Source organism: Panthera pardus, unplaced genomic scaffold (assembly GCF_024362965.1).
Source record: "Panthera pardus isolate Hobbes unplaced genomic scaffold, ASM2436296v1 HiC_scaffold_8, whole genome shotgun sequence".
NCBI lineage: Eukaryota > Metazoa > Chordata > Mammalia > Carnivora > Felidae > Panthera > Panthera pardus.
In genome coordinates this window covers 148589892-148611813 of record NW_026527013.1, presented here as the reverse complement: position 1 = coordinate 148611813, position 21922 = coordinate 148589892, and the positions used below count along the sequence as shown (strand labels likewise).

Below are 21922 nucleotides of genomic sequence, written 5' to 3'. Positions count from 1 at the left end.
AGTTGAAGGAGAAAGAAAGACATACAAGTTTGTTATTACATTTGTATTTGCTAGCTTCCTAAAGTCTCACGGATGCAGCGAGTAAATATTTGAAGGCAAGGGGAGGTAATATATTCTACTTTTCTAATCTAAAATATTATCCCAACTTTAACAAAGATATATCCCAGCTCCGTCACGTGTATACTTTATTTTTTGATTATGTCTATCTTTTTAAAAAGATTTTTTTAATGTTTTTATTTTTCAGAGAGAGGGAGACAGAGCACGAGTGGGGGAGGGGCAGAGAGAGAAGGAGACACAGAATCCAAAGCAGGCTCCAGGCTCTGAGCTGTCAGCAGAGCGCCTGATGCAGGGCTCAAACTCACGAACTGCAAGATCATGACTTGAGCTGAAGTCAGACACTTAACCGACCAAGGCATTCAGGTGTCCCGATTATGTCTATCTTTAAACTACATTGTAAAAGAGACTTCCAAGTCCAGCTTCTGTGCCCGTGAGTAGGAACATCTTCTTCCATTTATTAAGATATGAAAATTAATCTCCAAACCTGAGCATATGTTTTTCGCTCTCTCATGCAGCACTCACATGCATACGGTGAGTAACAGAAAGAAAACATGAAAACTAAGTTAATTTAATTTTAGCATTTTTTAATAAGCAGAAATAATCATCATCCCCATCACAAGGATTAGGTGTTACAAGACTGGTGTAGTACAACTCCAGTGTTTACACAAATGTTAAATGAATAATTATCAGAACTATGGATATCTCGATGGTCATCCTCTCATTTGTCATCACTGAAGTTAAACAGATGAATTAATCTGCTCTGCATCTCAAGGACTTCTACCAAGACTTGCTGTGTTATATATATAAGGGCTGCACGGAGGCAAAGGCCTCATGGTTACCTCTCCAACAGCACACTCAAGACCTAGTCTCCACATTGGTACCCAGAGGTCCCATTTCTCAGTTCTGGCTTATTTTTCTACGGAGTCTGAATGAGATGACCTCTAGCGTTATCTGGATGCTAACTGTCACCTCCTTAAGTAACCATCTTTATAGGCCTGGGATTATCGGGATCCCCCTCTTTGCTCATTTTGACTTCGCTGGCGGTTACTCAATGGGCCAACGTAAGAGAATGTTTTAAATAATTCAAGCTCAACTAACAGATGCCCCCTATAAATGGGTTAAATAAGTTTTTTAAACCGGCATAGTAATACACTACATAATGGTAATGTGACTGTGATGGAGACAGCAGATTAAAATGAGAGAGACAAGCCAACCAATCACTTTTCTTAAGGTGTGATCTGCCAATTATCTCAACCAACACAGATCCTAATATTATCATTCTAGGCCATATGTGTAATTCGCAGGCAAAAAATAAATCTTTTAACAAGTCTGTAAGAGCTGTTGGCACCCATTCATGCCAGCCTGCACTAACATCTTGAGAATTTCGTCTATTCCAAAAAATACATAATGAGGAGGGAGTCGAAGAGGTGGGAGAGAACCTAGCCATAAACGTGATTTAGTTATAGGTTCAAAGAAGATGTAACGATCCAAGCAATTCTTTTTAAATATGCTGATAGATAATAACAAAAATGCTGGCAGTGCTCGCCGCTCGTGAGCTGAAGAAGTATGCGGAGGTCCAGAACACTCTCGGTATTCACTGTGCCCATCTGTCAGCCACACAGTCACCGAACAGAACGAGCAATTACCAAAGCCCTTTTCAGATATAATCTGTCAACCACATCTCCTCTTCCTGCCAAAAGAAATCAGAACTGAGGAATGCAAAAACAGACTGGCCTTATGGGACCAAGGAGGAGTTCATTTAAGATGAACCTGGGGGTGAAGAAAGGAAACAGGAAAATTAGAGAACTGTTAGAAGCACTCATCAGAATGTATCTGAGTTGAACGCTGGGCACCAAAGAAGCACGAAAGGAGAGAGGCGCCACTATGATATAAACCCTCTTTGCTCTACTGCGCTTATTACAACTGTAAATTCAAGAAATTGTCTACTCATTCCCAGAACTGGTTCCCTCTGGACAGGGAACATACTGAACTGACCCCTCTACAGCCATCCTATTCCCATCCCCTACCACCAAAACACGATTTTTAAATCAAGGCAACTGTTTCAATTCTTGAGACATTTATTACATGTGCTCAACATCTAAAGTAGTATTGTAAGCTCTATGGCTCCATAATTTTAAGGTGAGGAGAGCTCTTTCAAAGTTAATGTTCTACTACAAAGCAAAAAAACTCCTGTCTACTTTGTGATCATGCCCATACTCGAGGTGAAACTAATTTGCACTGAAAAATGCACTGTACAGATGGGTCAGGATTAAGAGAGATATCATTAGGTATATATAACTCAGTGCAAGGTGATGAAAACTTGGACAAGGTGGTAGCAGTGAGATTAGGAGTCACAAGAGGTGAATCTAAATGAAAGAGGAAATGACGAGATATGAAAGTTCTAAGGGATCTAGTTCTAGAAAGATCTAGGGGACAAAAGAAATGTGGTACCTTCAAAAGTACATGTGATTGGACACATACTGATTTCCCCGGGGAATGGGGTGGGGGGGGGGGAATCAATTTAAAAGGTGATTTTTTTTTTTTTATGTTTCTTTATTTATTGGGGGGGGCGGAGAGAAAGAGAGAGAGAAAGAGAGAGTGAGAGAGCATGAGCGTGTGCAAATGGGGAGGGACAGAGAGAGAGGGAGATACAGAATGTGAAGCAGGCTCCAGGCTCTGAGCTGTCAGCGCAGAGCCCGATGCGGGACCCAAACTCAGGAACCATGAGATCGTGACCTGAGCTGAAGTCGGACGCGTAACTGACTAAGCTACCCAGGTGCCCCACTTTAAAACTTTTTTAGCTAAGAATTAAGCCCACCTCTTTCTTTTCAACAAATGTATATAACCAGATATAATTATCTGATTATCGGTGAGCACTTCACTGATATAGGTAATATAAGAGCACACTAATTTTTATGGATAGTATCTATGTCATCATCTTTATTGTACTATTCCTTCCAAAAAGTTGGTTCTAAAACATTTGTCATCACCACTGAAGATAAAGGGCGATATTTTAACTCTTAAGAGGTTTCAAATCTTCACCAAATAGCATCTCTGCAGGTGATATCTTTTCAGATGCATTTGGGTGCAAAGGGCAGAGGCAAAGCTGTAATGAAAAAAAAATGAAGAAAAGGAGAGCAGCCAGCATGAGATCAAAGTACAACATTAACAAGAGTGAGGATATTTACATTTCAGAGAAGCAATGGCTATGCTGACCATGAGCTTCATGTCTCATACAAGCAAAGAGCGGACACTTCAGGATAAAGACAGTTATCAGTGGCGGCATGTCAGCAGCCCTTTAGACAAACTGACTGACTGACTACACACACAGAGCCCTGTTCTCTAGGAAAAATGTCCACCATACTTGGTAATAAAATCAGAGGAACCAGCAAGTATTTTTAGTGTCCATTAAGCGAGAGATACAACAAGATAACTTAAAAAATGCCTACTCTCAAGGAGCTTACAATCTGGTTTAAAAGTTTATAATCTAGATTCAGTCTAATCTCTCCCTAAATATTTAAAGAAGTCTGTGTGTGTGTGTGTGTGTGTGTGTGTGTGTGTATCGGTATATGTATAAATATTTAAATGACATGTATGTATATAGATTTTACATACGTATACACTGCATTATAATCATAATATAGGACTACATAGAATTATATATGTGTGCACACACACACGCGCGCGCCTCTGATTCCATTCAAGATCCAGAGCCACATCAGTATACTATACACCTTCTACTTACTCCTGTCAGATGCTGGTTATAAATAACAATATGTAATTATCCAAACTACTAGTAAGAACAACTTATCAGAAATCTTACCTAATAACCAATGATATTAAGAAGTACTTTGAGGGCACAAAATGCTCTATATGTGCTAAATAACAACTGGAAATAACTGTAACATAACCGAAGGGATTTTAAATTTTTACGAGGCTGAAGAATCTCTCTTCGCAGCAGACGTTACATCCCAACATCTTTACTTCATGCTCAACACAGGAACATGCAACTTTAGGGCTTGCAGCAAACCCCAAGGTTGGCAGTTAAGGACTCTGAGTCCATGAACTTCTGCAGGACTGCATATGGTGGGGCACATCACCACAAGCTTCCTGGGCCCCTGAATCCCCAGTGTTGGACTTGCCCTTGTAATTCCTCAGATGGACTCAAGTAGAAGAGCAGAGGTGAAGACCTGCCAGAGAGGAGGAGACCGAAGCACTACCTGTCGTGTCACCCATCTGGTCCTTCTTCCATTCTCAGAAGTAGCTCTATGGTTCTCTGGACTGGTGCCCAGAATACCTAAGTTCCTCCTTGTCTTTGTCAATAACCAGTCAACTCACTTCTCTAATATTCTTATCTTTAAATTTATTTATTTAATTTGAGCGAGCGAGCGAGAGAGAGAATATTCCAAGCAGTGTCTGCACTGCCAGTGAGGAGCCCCACGTGGGGACCAAACTCACGAACCGTGAGACCATGGCCCAAGCCGAAGTCTGACACTTAACTGACTGAACCACCCATGTGCCCCCCATCTCTAATATTCCATGGGAAGTTATGAGTGTCACATACATCACAGACTAGTATTGGCTTTTTTTTTTTTTTTTATTAATCAGAAACTTCAAAGTCAACAGTGTTAACTATATTCAAGATCTAACTATTCATATATTATTGTAGCTACATATGACCATACTCTTTTGTTTCAGAATTGGTACAGTTTCAGTTTATCTATCTATCTATCTATCTATCTATCTATCTATCTATCTATGCTTTATCATATGGTCATATCCCTAAATATTACCTTAGAATCTGGCTAGGGCTTCCTGGTAAGTGGAAGGTGTCTAACTGAAAAATTTAAAATTAGATTCTTTCCCAGTCTGCTCCTTCCTGCCGGCACCCAGAAACCCTGCTGCCCCCCTCCATCTCAGGCTCACCCAGGGCAATGGTCCACGGTGTACCCCTTTCTCTTCACCTCAACATCTCTATCACCACTGGCCCTAGCTTAGAATTCAAGCTGCCTGACCCTCTCACACCTTAAAAAAAAAAAAAAAAAAAAAAAATCACCTTTTGTTTTCTTCACAGCAAAATTCTTTAAGTTGATGTTCCGAGGCCCCATTCCCAGCTCCCAACTCCCATTCACTCCCTAAACAGGCTTCTGCTCCCAGCAGCTACCTACAAAGCTCACCCCAAGGGCATCAGGGCCTTGTTTTCAGCCCTCTCCTACTGGAAGAAAACAATAAATAAATAAAGCCCTAAAACCAAACCAAACAAAAAAAACAAACAAACCCAAACTCCCCATTTTCATAGTGGGGGACGTGAGTTTATTAAATTGTTGAATTTCTAGTAGTTATGAGGAAGAGACTGAGTCATAAGCCTTAAGTCACTATAGATCATATTCAAATACCATTGTTCCTGGACTATCAATCAGAAATCAAAATCATGCTGTTTCAGCGAGATGACATTTAGAGATGTCCCAAAAGCTTCCCCAGAATCCTAGCAGCTCTTCAAATCAGTAACCTATCTTCCTTAAAGTTTACTATTTTATTTTACTAAAGTGATTTTTGTTATGCCAGAAGGAATTCCTTTCATGTACCTTTTTGTCTGTGCTTCCTTTATTCTTCTACAACCTTTCAAATGCTATAGGGATTTTTCATATACGCACACAAAAACTATCAATGTTTTTGCTTATGTTGTTCAAAGGAAAACGATTATCCAAACAATTTGATTGTTTATTATTCTTGATTTATTGCTATTTTATATTGAGCAAAGCTTTTATAAGTTTTTCCCTAACCTTATTGATTTTTCAGTTCCAGTCTTCTTTTCCAGGCAGGCTCATGTTTTAGCCTGTTCAATTATTCAGTGCTAGGATTCTGATTTACTGTTTGCAGTGCTACAAATCTGGAGGAAAAATTTAGACAGCCCTCTAGATGAGAATTTAGCCTGTAAAGGTGCAGAACAAAAGAAAACAGACTGGGATGTTGTGTTCAGTACCTCTGAACACAAACAAGTATAGCCATTCAAATAATATCCTGGTTTCTTCAACGTCCGCTGGCACTTAAATTCTCCTCTCATGAACACTACTGCCTTTTCCATTAGATTCTCTCAACCATCTTCTGGTTTATTTTCACCCAATGACTTGGCAAAACAGAAAATCTCCATATCTACTTTCTCAGTGAATTCTAATTTTTCATTATCCTTCCTTCTAAAGGATTCATTTTTACTAGCAATTTCCACTCTCACTAGCTCCCTTTTGTCTGATGACATTTGGTCTGTAGGGACCACCAAAGGGGCTTATCTGGTCACTCCAAGGGCTCACACTTGTCTCTCTTGTGAAGCGAGACATGTCCTACATGACCTACAGACACAAGAAGCAATTACTCTCATCACTTTAATAATGTTCCTTAATTATTTATATATTTAAGTCGTATGTTCCAGAAACTGTAAAGGCAGAGTTCTTAAACAATTCTAAAGTCCAGCGTCTAGGAGGGGAAGGCTACCCAAGACGTTCAATAGGAGAATGACTGGAAAGCATGGAGATGCCAATACTTAAAAATCAGCGTCTCTAATCAGTTTCAAAATAAATTGTGGTTGAAAGCATTAGTTGTCGTAGCGTTACTTCTTTTAAATGCCTGTATAGGGGCGCCTGGGTGGCTCAGTCGGTTGAGCGTCCAACTTCAGCTCAGGTCGCGATCTCGCGGTCCGTGGGTTCGAGCCCCGCGTGGGGCTCTGGGCTGATGGCTCAGAGCCTGGAGCCTGCTTCCGATTCTGTGTCTCCCTCTCTCTCTGCCCCTCCCCCGTTCATGCTCTGTTTCTCTCTGTCTCAAAAATAAACGTTAAAAAAATTTTTTTTTAAATAAAAAATAAAAAAAAATAAATGCCTGTATAAAGGTGGCTCATGTTGGGCAACTGTACTTTGGTTATTAACAAGCATACATCACCCTGAGCGGTGGGTTATGTTGATTTTAGCTGCTTGCTGCATCTTGTACCCAACCTCTAGCGGGAGTCAGTCACTTCCCTTTCCGTAACATCAAAGCCACACAGCAAAAAGATACTGAGGAATGGGAAAGAGTCCTGGTTTTACCACTTCCTACATGCGTGACCATGGATATATAACATCTACGTACTCCGGCTTCATGCATGACATGGGCCGCCCTTCGCAAAGTATGGTGCAAATGCCATCTGCATCTGAGCGGATACTTCAAAATACAGATTCTTGGGGGGTACCTGGGTGGCTCAGTAGGTTAAGCATCTGACTCTTGGTTTCGACTCAGGTCATGACCTCATGGATTGTGGGCTCAAGCCCCCTCATCAGGCTCTGTGCTGACAGTGCCTGCTTGGGATTTTCTCTCCTCTCTCTCTCTCTGCCCCTCACTTGCTCTGTCTTCTCAAAATAAACAAACTTCAAAAAATGTTTAAACAAAATTTTTTTTAATATATAGATTCTTAGGCCCAGATATCAGACCTGCCAAATCAGAACATCTCTGGGTTAGAGACCAGGAATCTCTATCTTCGCCAAGAATTACTTGGGGTACACCGAAATTGAAAACCAGTATGGCAAAGTAGCAATGCGTGCTGAGGAAAACCGGTGAAGCCCATCAGAAAACCTGACTGTTAATCACATCTCTGCCACCCAATCTGCCTTATCCCTTCAGGAAAAAACAAGAAACAAAAAACAAAAAAACAAAAACAACTTCTTTAGGTTTTACTCTCCAAAACTATAAAATAGTGTGACTAAACCAGGTGATCATTAGCTGCTAAGGCTGTACAACCTTAGATTCCCGAACCCCAGTCTAAAGACATATGGCGGCCTTATTCCCCCATAGTACTAAAAGTCTGCAGAGGTTCTACGTACATGAGGACATCAACATCTATACAGCGCCATATATCACATATTATATAGGACACCACTAAGCTGACTTATATATACTGTCAGATCTTTCCAGTTAATCCACAGAAGGCTTTCCTGCCCACTCACAATTCAATGTCAGCAACACTGCCATCTTGGCACAGTTAGGCAACTATTTGATATTTTCTTGCATTTTTGGCGTTATCTTATCAAAATTAGTGGTGCACAGCAAACAAGTGTGCGTACTGCTGATAAGCACACAGTCTCATAAATATGTTCCAGTTGAGACATAAATGTAAAATATTAGGTGTGCAAAAGTATAGACTCTCTAGCAGTCACCACACATTCACTAAGAGAAGGCTGTAAACCTGAGGGTTTGAGTACAAAAGAATATTAATCTTCATGCATAAAATGCAAAAGATTGTGCCCCAAACTGAAGGATTATTAGGTACTTCATACTTCTTTTGGCTCTCTGAGAACAAAACTCAATGCTTTACCATATCTGTGTGTGTACCGATATACATACACATATACATGTATATGAACATATACATACATATACATACATATATATACATATATATACACATATATATACATACATATATACATATATATATATACATATACATATATATACATATATTTGAAACATAATCTACTCCATATACATTTGGAGTTTATTCCCCCAGTACTGGGTCTTCTTCACTGTTTATTCTCGTAAAACAGTGGGTTAATAATGCATGCTTCACTGTAAAGTCACAATCTCTACTCCGCTTTGCAAACGGTTTGCTTCCTTTTGCAAATGACAGCAACTACCTGCTGGTACCTGACATCAAATTTCATTCACTTTTCTGAAAGTTACGTCAACTTACACATTTCATCTTATGTTCAAAACTTAAGCTGTTCTCTTATCATTCATGTCCTTTGGACATCATTGACATCCCCTTCATTCAAGTCCTGTGGCGTGACGGAAAACTCTCCGCTTACTTTCTCTTCTTGTACCAAGTATTACACATTTCCCCACATGATTAAGCTTCTCTTCCTTCGTCGCCTCACAACTTACTGTCACCTTTTAGTTATCTGAACTCCTTCTTACTGATATATTGACCTTTAAAAAAGTTAAACCTTAGTTAATTATTCTTGGTTCTTTCTCAAAGGGAGTTCCAAATTCATAAAGTTGGTATGTTACTGTTCTTATAGTGCCATTTTCTCCCTCATCTTGAAAACTGGCTCTCTCAAATTTGTTTCCCTAGTTATTTTTTTCTTTTTTTCTTTTCTTAGCTAAAAAATATATCACTAGGGATGCCAGGCTTATCAATGTGAATCATATCATTAATCTATTCATACCACACATTCAACATTCTTAGAATTCAGACTGTACCTGTTCTTCTATATCAATCTTTCAATGAGCATCTTATAAAATGAAATTGCTTTGAGACACTAATTGGTTCAAAAATTATTATGATCTGCATATTTCTTTATGAGTCCTGTCCCTTCTTATATGCAGAAAAAATTAAGCACTCTTTTCTTTGCATTCCCAAACATCTCTACCATTGAACTGATCACACTTGTTGTGTTATTATTTGTATAATTTGATTTGGAAATCCTATCAATCCTACTAAGCTATAAGGTACCCAGTAAGAGGGTGTGCAGCAAGGTTTCTTGCATATAAATGTACTCGATAAAAATTAGGTGACTTGGTGAGATCACAAATAAAGCAAAATCAAAGCAGAAGTCAAATGATTTTTCCATCATTTATATTTGGATAATTTCCATGTGGATTGAAAATTTGAATGTAAAAAAATTAAACATAAAAGTAATGAAAGAAATAATGAGAAAATTCCTCACATTATAACCTCAGCCAGTAGAACTCTTTTGTAATTGAGTCACAAAGAATCCATAGAAGAAAAGCTTGTTCTACTTAACAGAATAAAAATCAAACATTTCTGATGGCAAAAACTATGGTAAGGAAAGTCAAAAGATCAATAGGAAAAACCTGGAAATTCATATCTCAAAGTGTTCACTTACCTGTTAATGAATCCCTACAAATCAACAAAAAAGGGGGAAAATGAGTTAATTAAAAATTATACAAAATAATATAAATAGGTCACACAAAAAGGAAATATAGAAAGTTCTTAAACATATATATGTGTGTGTTTGTGTGTGTGTGTGTGTGTGTGTGTGTGTGTGTGGATAGATAGATAGATAGATAGATAGATAAAGTTGAACCTGAGAAGAAAAATACAAATTCAAACTAAAACACTGTTTTCTGTTACATGTCAGAAAGGGAATGAGTCAAGAGCTTGGTAATATAGTGGATATTGACTGAATATCCATTATATGGATATGGATAAGAATGCAAAGAAATAGTTTCAAACCTAGTTTGGTGAAACTATAAGCTGGCACAACCACCAGGGTGGTCAGTATGACAGTGTCCATTAAATCACAAATGTGCATAACCAGTGGGGTCTGCACTTGATCTTAGCCAAAAGGCCGAGAGGCGATACCCAGTGGAGTCTGCAGACTCCTATATTCATACATTTATATTGCAGCTCTGCTTGTGATAAGAAAAAAATCAGAAACAAGTTGAATGCCCGTTAACAGAGAAGCAGTTCTCTAACTTGTGGTTTATCAGTTCAATGAAATGCTCTCACCATAATAAAGGAAAGAAGAAAGAAAACTCCATGACACATCCAATGAAAACAACCATGTTCAGAACAGTATTTCTAATGTGCTACCACCAATGTAAAGAAGGAATAAAGAATATAGACATATTTGCTTACTTATGCAAAAACTACCCCTGAAATGGTACTTAAGCAACTAAAGGTATCCGCTGTCTGGGAAAAATGGTAGAGTGGCTGGTCTACGGGGGTCGCAGTGAGATGTTTACCAGGCACACTTTTAAACTTTTGAATTCTGAATCATAAGGGTGTGTTACCTATTTACGTTGACTTTTTCAAAATAGTAAAATCGAAGGCTTTTTTTAGGGCAGCATGGTGTATCAAAGTTCTAAAGAAAGAAAAAAAAGCCAAATGATTTTATTCTCACATCAGTACTTTTACGGAGTACACAAACACATGTGAAAACTTCCGTTTTTCTTCACATCCTACATGACTCCACAGAGCTGCCCAGATTTGTCATTTAAAATATTCTAAATCTTTAGTCCAATATTATTATATCCATAGAAACATAATTCTCCAGTATAACAAGATTACCTATGCATAATCACAAAATCCTTTAAATCTAGTTTCTTGAAAGCATTTACAATGGCAGGCATCCTTCATTCTTTCCACAAACATTTACTGAGCACCTATTATGTGAAAGACCTTGTTGAAGGCACAAAGGATAAAAGAGAGAAGAAAACAAGCATGGTCCCTGCCCTGCTAGAGCTAATATTCTAGTGGGTAGAAGACCAAGTAATTGAGTTTCAACATGCATCTTTAGTCAATGCATACTGATCATGCATCACGAATAAATGATGTTTCTTGTTAAAAAAAAAAAAAACAAACTTAATTCAGAGGATTGATTTACAATGGTTTAAGAATTTACTCACTAGAAAGAACATTTGAGTGTTGTTAAATCCTAATCCTATTAACGTACATCCGACGTGTTAAGTCATGCTGTATGTGTATTCTTCTCTATGACGCTCACAACCACCCTGTGAGATAGGTCCTATTATTGTTTCCACTAGACAGATGAAGAAACTGAGACAAAGATGGGTTAAATACTACCTACCTCTACAGCTCATGAAATAACCACTCTCTTAACACTGCCTCTTGCGTGTCTCTCACTGCTGGTTTCTGACTTCCAGAGAGATTATAGATAAAGCACACAGGAGTTTCAAGTCTAGCCCTTGGCCCTCTTCACTCCAAACCCAAAATATAATTCCTGGCATTAGAAGGCTATAAATCTAAAATTCATGAAAATGTGGCTAAATTAAAATCATGCTAAAAAAATGGAATCTATTATCTTCACTTTCATTCAGGCCAATGCATTTGCATACCTTCATAAATGATACTGAACTCACGTTCTTGTAAAAAATTAAACCATTTGGGCACCCGGGTGGCTCAGTCAGTTACGCATCCGCCTTCAGCTCAGGTCATGATCTCACAGTTGGTGAGTTCGAGCCTCACATCGGGCTCTCTGCTGTCAGCACAGAGCACCCCCCCCCCCGCCTTGGATCCTCTGTCAACCTTTCTCTCTGAAACCAAACCACCCCCCTCCAAATAAACAAATCATGCCCAAAAGAGTAACTCAGCAGCAAATACAGATAGACAGAGTGGTTGGCGTCAAAGAGAGTGGTCTCAGTGTATAATTAATTCAATTCCTGGCAACCGTGCCTAAACAATTTTCTACCATCACCCAATTTTGCATTCATGTTGAAAGTGTGAGCAAGTATATTTGAACCACTATGTTTTAAGGCCCAATTTTGCAAGGTCTTCATCTAGTATTGGGTTTGTCTCATTTTTCTAACTGATGTCACTTAGTTTTACCAAATCCATTTCCATGAAAACACAGACAGGAAACACAGACCGTGTATCAGACACCTCCCACTCAAACCACACATAACGAGGCTACAGCTGGTGCAGATTCAATTCAACTGTTAAGAGGTGTTTGGAGGAAGCGTTCTAACAGACAAGGGTACTTGTCTTTAGGTTCTTAAAAATAACTAGAGCATCCTAATTGTTCTCTATACAAGCAAACCCATCTGACCCAGGCAACAACAGAAAAGAGGAAATAAAGTGACATATAATGATGGGGAAGCAATGGAGAAGTAAAACTGGAAACCTCACAGCCAATAGCAGCTGCAGCTCAACGAAACTCAACGCTTACAGATGCTCATGAGAGAGCTCATTTGCTAATTCTTTAGAAACATACACTTCTTGGGGCACTTGTGTGGCTCAATCAGATCATGACTTTGGCTCACATCATGATCTCACGGTTTGTGAGTTCAAGCCCCCCCTCCGCCCGCCCCCCCCCAGTTGGGCTCTCTGCTGTCAGCACGGAGCCCACTTAGGACCCTCTGTCTCCCTCTATCTCTGCCCCTCCCCCGTGTGCTCTTACTCTCTCTCTCTCTCTCTCTCAAAATAAGTATTTTTTTTTAAATGACCATCAGTGGCAGAGTTTGACAACCCACCAGTACACATCAAACCAATGCAATTTAACACTCAACCTCCCAAATGCTGACCACAAACAGTCCTCCTTGCCCTGAAACAGCCATTTGAATTTTTTTTTTAAGTGGCACTGAAATGACCACAATGATTTCATCCTCTTCCCATGACTTCATGAGTCACCAGCCTATCCCTGTAGGCCAGCACATTCCTAATAAGTCTATTATTAAAATTAATTAGTACTGAGTTTGGCCACAGGGGGGCTAGCAGTACAAAAATGTGATGACTAACCCCGGGACTAAAAATTAAAAGCTCTTATTAAGAGGCACAAGGATTAGTAAGGACACATTAAGATCCTTTTATTTTAGATTTCATAAGTAACAAGGTCCCAGTATGATACATGAGCCCCATAATGCATTAGTTGTATCATTAGACACTACAATGACTCAATGCCCTCAATCCTTCTTTCAATTTGTTGCCTTAGTACAAAACAAGAATATTTCATCTGTGCTTATCTGAAACTAATTGCAATTTTCCAGCTCTTCACACACTTGCAGAAAACAGCTATGGTTAAACTAAAGCTAATATTTTTCCTAGGTAAGAAAGAACTCTATTTGTCAGGGGTATGCCATAACTGCTGAAGCAATGAGACCTAATAAAAATGACAAGTCTGGAAGTGCCAGATGAATGGGATTTAGAGAACCACGTGAACCAGAAGCACAAGGCTGCAATTTCAGGAAGCAGAGGAACTGAGGAAAACAGAACCCGAGAGTCAGAGAGGCACCGTGAGGCTAATCCAGAGGTCAGGCATGGCCCAGGGAAACTTCTCTCGCTGCCTTCTCCTTGTCTATCATGGCAGCAGAAACCAAACTCTGGGCCTGGGCAGCATGGAAGAGGACAACAGAGCTGACAGAGAGCAAAAGCACCCTTCACAGAAGCTCAACTATTTTTTAGCAGTTAAAAGCAAACGAGCAAACACAACTGGAGTCATCACTCCAACTCCTGGGCAACGGCCAAGGTAATTCAGTCTCAATGAGTCAAGGAATGGCATTTAAAACTGAGGGAAACCAAGTATAAATTATTTCTAGGATTTCCAGGGCTCTGTCCTGCACTGTACAGGTGGTAGCCAAGTAGAGAGAAAGGCTTCTTAGAAACCCCTTGGGGCGGGGGGGAATGAAGACTTAATTAAGGGGTATTGGGAAATACTGGTTTAAGACGTTATCTCGATATCTCGATATCTCTACCTCGGGTACGAAACTGGGTTTGTACAATTTAAAATATTTCCAATGGTGATTTTCACCTTTTTTGCAAAGACAGGTAGTATTGAATGGCCATCCAAGGCAGATCCAACCTCACTTACCACAACAGAGGCTAAAATGCCAAAGGCTGGCTTTTGTCAACCTTACCTGCATAGAGGGATGGTCAAGTGAGCAGACATAAGGTGAGATTATCTGAAAATGCGTTCCTTTTTCTTTATTTTTTTAAAGTTTATTTATTTTGAGAGAGAGAGTGAGAGAGCAGGAGAGGTGCAGAGAATCCCAAGCAGGTTCCACACTGTCTAGCGCAGAGCCCGATGTGGGGCTCGAACTCACAAAACATGAGATCATGACCTGAGCCGAAATCAAGAGTCAGACACTCAACTGACTGAGCTACCCAGGTGCCTCAGAGCCTTCCTTTTTCTAACAAAGGGACAAACTGATGCATCCCATCCCTTACCCTCTTGCCTCAAACATGAATATAATGACCGCATTGCGGCAGCCATCTTGTGACCACCTGAGAAAAGCCAAAAGAACTGTACAGAATTAGCTCTGATTTCATTGCATCACTGAACCAACCGCCTATCTCCAGACTTTTTATGTGAATAATAAACTCCTACAATCATCAGGTTTCCTGTTATGTACAACTGAATGCATTCTGAATGATACAAGTACCATTTCTGTATCCTAAAATTCAACCCCTGTGCAAGGAAGATGCAACCCCATCATGTACGTCAATGTAAATAGTTATTCCTGAGTGGCAGGACTATAGGAAACCTTTATTTTCTTCCTTTATTTACATGTGTTCCTAAATTATAATTATTCCATGAAGCTTTATTTGGTTAAGGAGAAATCGCAAATATTCATTTGACACTAATACAGCCATGTAAGATACTTTAACATAAAGAGACAGGTTGAAAAAAAAATGGAGTTATACCATGATTCTAGAAAGTAAGTCTCAGAATAAGAAGCCAATTCTGAGCTTATATATCTATGTATTCAATATATTCCCATCAAAAAAGAGATGTGTAATAGAACCTGACATGCTAATTCTCAATTTCATCTGGAAGAACAAACACCAGCCAATAATATTTTCTAAAGGATAAAAATAGAAAGTACTTGTCCTACTGGTTTCTAAGGACAACAGTACACCACATTGAACTGGAACAGGCACAGGCCAATAGCTAAATTATAATTCCTAGAGAGCCCAGAACCATACCCATGTACCAAAGCTACAGCAGGCAGGCATCTAAGGATGCCTTTTACTAGTCACTACACTTTTATCCCTGTGGTTCTGGTTGGGGCTGACCATGTTCTTGCATGACTTCATTTCTAGGATACCATGAAGGGTAGCTGACCCAAACTGAGATTTTTGGACTGAAGAGCAAAAGAATCAGTCTCTTTCTGGGTAGATGAAAAGCCCAGGAACCACTTACAAAAGGATGGTCTACAGCAGGAAGTTAAGAATGAAACCAACTTGTAGACAGGAAGATGAGAAATGGAGAGAAAGAAAGAGAGAAAGCGGATGAAAACATGATGGCATCTGAGTCCCCAAGTCATAGGTGTTTTTCCAGGGAAGGGTTATTTTAAAAAGGTTAAAAACCAATAAGCTATAAAGGAAGAAATAGATAGAATTAATGACATAAATCCTTAAACTTTTGCATAATGATAGATATTGCACACAAGGTTTAAAAAATGAGCAACAAACTGAGAGAAAATAATTTTGTCGTATTTAATGAAAAAGGATATCCAGAATATATACAAGTAGAGAAGTAGAGAATATATCCAGAAGTAGAGAAAAACGGTCAAGAGATAAGAATCTGACAATTTGGGGAAAAAGGAAAATAGAAATACATACCAAATGCAAACCAAAGCTGAGGGTAATTGGCTGAACTGCTTAAAATCAGATACACATTTTATATAATTACTGTGTATTATCATACATTTCTCCTCATGAGCCCTTCAGGCTTAAAATAGCAGAGAGGGCTAACATGGCCAGTCTTAGGGGATCCCGGAGGCACCCTAGCTGGGTACAGAATTTCATTCTTCCAGCCCTCATACATCTCTTAGAGGCCGCCACCAGGAGCATTCTCCTTCTGAGCAGCTATAAGTTTAGCAGATGACAGGAACAAGTATCAACAGCGTTAACTCTCAGACATCTTAAATGATCAGGATCCCATTACATACAATTTCCATCTTTTCTCTCTTCAGTGAATACATACATCTATGTCCATGGGGACTATCAGAAAAACATAAAACATTAATTCCTTTAAAACTGAAAAAAGAGAATAGGAAAGAGATTTAAAGAATACATGTAACATTTGTTTGTAGTTTCCAAAATTATTGTCCTACCATTAAAAGCAGGGAGGTGTCAGCTTAAACACATTTTTCCCATTAAGTAGTCAATATCTACCCACCCACCCCAAAATACCTCAGGTATTTTATGAACTTAAAAGAAACGACTGTTCATACATCTAATTGAAGACATTGATTATTATGAAGTTATAACTAAAACCTGAAATACAAAATATGCAATAACTTAATTTTAAGTTATACCTGAACTCTCAGAAGCCACAATTCTAACTAACACTTTTATTAGATTTCCCTTTTACACATTTCCTGGGAACCACATTTATAACAGATTCCAGGACAAAAATGTTTTTACTAAAAAAAGAAAGAAGAGAACCAAAATGTCAGCTAACATTTCCTTTCAGGAAGCATCTTACCGTGGGTGTTATAACAGGCATATTTCGGCTTTGATCAAGGAATAAAAAGCAGATGAATTAACAAACATATGACATAGGTCAGAAACAACGCGTGAGGGGAAAACACTTACCATACTAATTCCCCATGCGTGTGCTCTTTTAAGTACAATGAAAAATGGACTGCTGGATTTGAGCAGTTAGTATCAGGAGAATTTTCTTTACTATTCACATCTTGACAGGTTCTAACGGTACAAATCTAGTAACTATTTATTTAAAGTAAAATTCTAATTTTTTTTATAAGCTCGTGAAAAATGGAAAGCTTTATTTTAAAACTGAATCACGAACACTGGACTCATGAAATCCGTAGGCCATTTATAGAATGCATATGGCATGTATCAATTAACTGACAGAGAATCAATATGCAACTTAGGATTTTTGTGTTTGCTGTACTTGGGAAGGAGGAGAGGAGGCCAGGTGGTACCTAAAAGAGTGTGATACCTACAACGTTCGAAGAAAAAGGAGTTGAAGAAAAGCTGTATGATTTAGTTGAAGGGATGAGTATGTGTCTCCGTGGTCAAACACCCCAGTCACCTGCTCTAGGTTAGCTGCTGTTTTCTGGAGAGCTCAGTGGCCAAGATGCTGCTGGGGCTGCTGAGGTGAGAGGCACTCAGATTCCAAAAAAGCCCACCCTCTACCGAACCATGTAATTTCTCCGACTTAACTCCGTTCATACTCACTCATTGCGGAAACACGTGGGAACAGAAAGGATCAACGAAAGACCTGGGCAGGAAACCCAACCCTGGCCTTGGATACGGGGAAGGTTCCCTGGCTTGCTTGGCTTCCTCTCTTTTCACTTCTACTTCACTGTGGATTATCCAGAGACAAAGTCCTTAGTCCTCTGCTCTTGAAAATACCTACGGCTTCAGCATTTCATTCATCATTTCCACTGATACCCACCCAAACCACTCCATTGGTGTCTCCTTTTCCTCACATCCAGCCCCATGATCCTTCCTAAAGTGGTTAATTCTCCTCAGACCCCCTTTGTAGGTCTCCAGCATCTAAGCCTAAGTGCCCATCTTAAATGCCAAAATTCATCCTTTACATGGTATTTATTTTGTTTCTTTAAAAAGCTGATATGGCATATTCCATCGACTATAAAGTTGGAACCTGACTACTCTCTTCCCGGTCAGGGTGGGAGTCATGAATTTGGCGGTGACACAGGGACAGAAGATGGAGGGGAACAATAAGGAACTGGACACTAAAATCAAGTTCATCTTAACAAAATGAGATGGAAAAAGTAGGGCAAGAAATCTCTTCTCAAAATAAGAAGAATTAACTCTAGATATGTATGGAAATTCCATTTAGGATAAGAATCAGCGACAGGAAACAGCCAGAAGGGACTATTTGTACTGAAATACAAGCCATTAACTTGAGCCAAGCTAACAGCAAATGACTGCACTGGCAACTGCTGGCTGCAGATAATTAGTTTAGAACCTATTTTAACATGAATATTTTATCATGCAGCACAAAACTCGTTATGGAGAAGAATTAGAGAGCCAGGACGTCTGAAAGCTCTGGAGAGGTGATCTGTCAGCTCCCAATAAAGAGCCTTCTAGGAGAAAGCAGGTTTAGTGATTCAGCAAGACTGGATTTCATTAAAGTTACAGCAATCCATTAGGAACATTCTGGCGATGGAGAGTACTGGTACCAAGCTACCCTGCAACAGCATCACTATGGGCACCAAGTGACAGGAAAAATGGAGTCCGTGAAAAGCCACCTCAGGTGTAACAATTTTCTCAGTGAGGTACACATCCTGTTTCTGTCAGCAGCAACCTAATTTGCCTGGCCAATTCTTTCATAAGAGCCTAGCTACCTTATATGTTTACGTATATAAAAGGTGAAACATTCAACATTTTGAAAATTAAAAAAACTGCATTTTGCCAGCTATGTAGAAGTGTCATGCCATTATTTTTACTTCAAAAACAGTTGCGTATAGAGTGTGTGTGATCATAGTTAACACCACTGGTAACAGTCTTCTGTGCATTATCTATTTAATCCTCAGAATTTACCCTATGATATAGGTAGCCACTGTTGTCCTTGTTTTGGAGATGACAAAATACCAATGTGATGTCAAGTATTTGTCTAAATTCATGAAGCTGAAGGAACAAAGAGCAGTCTGGGGCACCTGGGTGGCTCAGTACCCTGAGTGTCTGACTCTTGATTTCATGATCCCGGGGTCATGAGCCCGGTGTCAGGTTCCATGCTAAGCACGGAGCCTGCTTAGGATTTTCTCTCTCCCTTTGCCCCTCACCCTCTCTCCCCTGCTTGCCCTCTCTCTCTCTAAAATAAAAATATACATACATACATATATCTGGCAGTCTGATTCTAAAGTCTGTGTTCTAGGTGTATTTCATGGGACCTTAGGGCTTCTGAATATAAAGCTGTTTCATAGAAAAAATTAATGTCTGTAAATTTTATTGTAAAAATAAAATAAAAATAGGGGCATATAGGTATTACTCAAAAAAGAAAACTCTAGTGAGGAAATAAATACACCTAAAAATAAACTATAGGTATCTTTGAGGGTGAGACATGAAATGTCTTGCCTGGGAAAAGAGTTAACACATAGCTAATGTACTACCATCTTCTTAACCACTGCACAGTCAGTGACCGGCAAAGAAAAAAGGTATTTTAATCACTGCTATTTTGGGGTATCTGGGTGGCTCAGTCGGTCGAGCGTCCGACCTCGGCTCAGGCCATGATCTCGCGGTTTGTGAGTTTGAGCCCCGCGTCGGGCTCTGTGATGATGGCTCAGAGCCTGGGGCCTGCTTCAGATTCTGTGTCTCCTCTCTCTGTCCCTCCCCCACTTGTGCTCTCTTTCTGCCTCTAAAAAAAAAAAAAAAAAAAAAAAATGTAATCATTGCTACTTTTTCAATCTATCCAGACACTTTACTCTCTGCAAAGAACAGGCAAATCTCCACAGCTCCCTAAGCTGATGGAGACTCAATAAATATTTGTTCATTGTTATTTAGATAAATAACTTGCCCAGGCCATTCTGTGTTACAGGAATTAATCCATACCCAGGGGCATTACAGGCTAGATTCAACTTTCCAATAACTTCTAATGCACTGCTTTCCCAAATATTTTCCATCCATAGCAACGTTTTAGAGGTTTCTATATATTTTACGCATACTGCTATACATAAGGGGAGCTAGAAGATGGAGAATCTTATGCTCGCTAATCTGTCATTTTTTAATTGAAGTATAATTAACATACAGCGTTACACTGCTTTCAGGTGTATAAGGATTCAGCAATTCTATACATTTCTCAGTGCTCATCAAGGTTAAGTGTACTCTTAATTCCCTTTATTTACCCATTTCCCTACCACCTCCCCTCTGGCAACCACCAGTTTGCTCTCAGTTAACCCATCTTTTGATTCTATAAACATTTACTGCTTGTAAGTTGCAAGGCACAAGGTGCTAAAAAAATTAGTAAGACAGGATTCTTGCCCATAAGGATCTCACAGTCAAGTTGGGGAGACAAATGTATAAATAAAAAATTGTAATACAATGTGATGATTATTAATATATAAGGAACTACTGAAATAGGAAAGAGAAGACATTAGACTCTAAGAGGTCAGGTAGGGCTCTATGGATGAAAACTGACACACAGAATGATAGGCAGACCTGGGACAAGAGCAGATTCAAGTACATTAAGAAAGAAAAAATGACAATGGAGACCAAGTCTAAAACCTGAAATATGCTCTGTGATTAGAATCCTGATGTATGGTAATTTTATTAGAGAAAAGTCAGTTTGGTTGTATTTTGAAGCACACATCAGGCAGAGTGGTTAGATACTAACCTAGCACCAGATGAAGGTTGAAGGACAGAAGCAATGAACTTCTCTACCAGAGATCACCTTATTTTGATATTGACAAAAATTATAACATTTCTATTTTTGGAGCAGCAAGCTTAGGAACCTAGAATTTAAACATATTTCAAGATTCTTCTTCCCCAAACCTTATTAACAATAAAGACTTCTAGAGAATAGTATTTCATCACCAAACGCTAAAGCTTAAAGTTTGATCAACCTATGGTAATACAGTCTATAAAATTTTACAGCTTTAAGGAATTGGCCTGGGCTGCATTCCTACAGATATTAACATGGAATAAGTATGACCTGAGAGAAGCTGACATTCAAATATCTCAATTTATGTAACAGGTAACCCGAAATTTTTCAATGTACAATTGAATTTTCAATTTCAAGATAGCTTACTCCTGCATTCCTCTAAACAGCACATTTCCCAAGGAATTTACATTGTAAGATTTAAAATTTGTATTACTTCATTTTATAAAATAGGAATATTTATAGATCTACATAACATCTATTTACTAGGTAAAACAAAGTTTAAGCACCATAGAATAGACATGGGTGGTAGCACGAGGCACTGGTGACATGCTACCGTCGAGTTAAAAACCTACCACAACTTTAGATTTTCCAACAGCAAAATAAACCCTGTGATCACCTCTCACCATGCTGGGAACATGGAAAATCTAACTGGGTCATACTGACTTGCCCTGGTCGTCATCCCTTATTCCTGGCTCCCCTTATCTACTCCATTTCTATTAAAGAAAATTTGGGTCTGGTAGAGTCCGGAAGATACTTAAAGGCCGAAAATCATATTTGAGATGGACTTTGGAAGACGGACTTTATTGAGTGAGTACAAATTGGGTTTAAATTGAGAAAGGGTTCAAGGTAGAACTAACTAACAGCACGTGCAAAGGCACCAGGGGTGGCAAGTATAAAGAGCCGGAATGTTCAGGGAATGCAAAGAGAGGAAGAAGTACAAAAAGAAAGCAGCAACTGGAAGAGTAGACAGGTGGCATATTGAAGTCTTGAAAAGGAAAGCAACATATTTATAATATTATTTGAAGACCACTCAACGCAGTCCATAA

General features: G+C 39.1%; 1 protein-coding gene and 1 pseudogene across 1 annotated transcript in view; both read right to left on the bottom strand.

Moving 5' to 3' along the window:
• The window catches only part of EXOC4 (exocyst complex component 4), a 753548-nt gene that overhangs the window by 462059 nt on the left and 269567 nt on the right, over window positions 1-21922 (bottom strand). The window lies entirely within an intron of this gene.
• LOC128775825 (U2 spliceosomal RNA) lies at window positions 10260-10403 on the bottom strand (annotated as a pseudogene).